Source organism: Morone saxatilis, unplaced genomic scaffold (genome assembly GCF_004916995.1).
Source record: "Morone saxatilis isolate NCDOM2014 unplaced genomic scaffold, NCSU_SB_2.0 Contig7, whole genome shotgun sequence".
NCBI lineage: Eukaryota > Metazoa > Chordata > Actinopteri > Moronidae > Morone > Morone saxatilis.
In genome coordinates this window covers 4,785,617-4,787,837 of record NW_023340246.1, presented here as the reverse complement: position 1 = coordinate 4,787,837, position 2,221 = coordinate 4,785,617, and positions in this window count along the sequence as shown.

The following is a 2,221-nucleotide window of genomic DNA, read 5'->3' as shown; positions in this document are numbered from 1 at the left end:
AAAAAAAGACCCTATTTTTCAACAAACTCCTGTTCTCCTCATTGCTTGACTGTTTGGTCCCTGACACCAAGGTAAAAATGAGCCAATGTTCAGGAGCTACTTAACTCTTCTGCTGTGTGAAAATGTAACACTGTTTTATGAGACTTTTCTTTTTTGTGTTTGCGAATAAGCCTAGATGTTCTAGCAAATCCATTTCTGATAATTGCATAAGACGATAAAGAGATGTTTCAGGAGGAAATGGGCTGCGGAAGGGGAAAAAAACGACAAAAGAGAAAATGCTTTTGTAATGGAAGAAAAGTGTTTTATGTTGTGCAAGAATAGCAGAGATTCAGTCACAAGGATAAATTACAGCCATTTAAATGTCGTTTCATCATTTTGTGAAAATGGAAAAACGAACTATAAATCATCCTGAATGGTTTGGAAAATTGGAGGTAAAACAAAACACACTCACTGCAACTTCAGTGAAATTGCTGGAAAATTCCCCCCCCCCCAAAATGAGATGCCATACTACTGGGAAAAAACAAACCAAAGCTGTTTTGTAATGTAAGTGAGTGCTGTATTATATCAATAACAAAAGAAAAAAAAAGGACAAAAAGGAGAGTGTAATGTTCACTCTAGTCTAGACATCTGTGGGATCAATAATTCTCCCTATGAGCAGGATGAGCCCTGTGAGATCGTCATAGATTATGAGCATGAACGGTCTGTTAAAGGTGATTCTCGGAGGGACACAGAAGTCCAGCATGATGTCAGGTCTCCTCCCATCTTCTGACTTGGTGTCTTCCACCTCCAGCATAACTTGATGAGGAGCCTGAGTATAAAGACACAGAAACAGGAGTATTGGGAGAACAGATATCGAGACAATAACATGAGTGAATGTACGTGGTAAAGAGAGAATGACAAGTATAGCTTAGCATGCCCATTGCACAAAGTTAATGAGAGTGAATTTCTAATGTGTAATATGCTCCTCAAAGGTCACAATCAAGTACTTATTACATTCTGACAAAGAATAATGGGATATAGTGTCTCTCTCTTAACCTTGACAAGTTTCAGCATTGTCTTGGGTGATATTCCTGAGAAGTCTGCTGAGTCTGAGAAAATGGATGATACTCCAGAGTTCTTCAGGAGGCTTTTTAAACTGTAGGATTTCCTCAGTTGGAACTTAGGGAAAAGGATTTCTGCCCGCCTGTGAAAACAACAATCAATTTGTGAATGGATTTGCCCTAAGTTGTCTTGTTACAACACATGGGAGCCATTGTGCAGGCTTTCACTCACTGATGTATAGAGAGCAATAATTACTGCTGACTTAGAATCTACTCAGCATCATTCATCATGCCACGGAACAACAGAAAGCAAGTGACAGGAGGGGACCAGTCTGCAGCATGACATGGATCAATATACTGTTCACTCAGGGATAAGCAAACACACTATACAGAGGGCATGTACTGTACATGCCCAACCTTTGGGTTAATATATGCTTATACACATTTACGCAGTATTCCCAGACATACTTCACGTCTAAACCCTAAGCATTAAACACAATACTTGAAAAAGTCCTGCAAAACATACTACTTTTGCATTGTCAAATTACAAAAATCAACAGAAAAAAAAATAAGCAAACATATTTCAGTACTTACCCATGCCCTTGTAATTTCATGGTTTATTTGTCCAGGATTACACATATTCATCCATCCAAAAATAAATAAATAAAAAATGTTTAAAAAACATGAATATGGCATTTTGTTTCTCAAATTTCATGTATGAATTTGAGAAAGGTTACAGACTCCTCTTAAAAACCAGTGGACAGAAACGTGTTTTTTTTATGTTGCACCACAAAAGAAAATACATTCACCTCCATTAAATTGAACCAGGACAGAAATCTCAAAGACAGATGTCTTGAAAACAGGACACATAAAAACACTTCGCATTGCTGGATACCACTGGGGATGAATAAGATTGTTGTATATACTTAATTGTTTTTAGGTTAAATAAGAAAAAGGCATTAAAATTTTCTTTTATAGCTTTACAATGACTGTGTTCTGCCCTCATTATTTTCTGAAGTTATTTAAGTAAGAACTTTTTTAATACAGACTTGAAATAGGGACGCCAAATGGCACATGTGAAATAATTTTTATATTGACTCATCCTTGAAGCTGCTGACACAAAAGTCTATGCAAGCAGTCAGAAAAAAATGCGAATGAAAGGGTAGCTTGACATTGGTTTG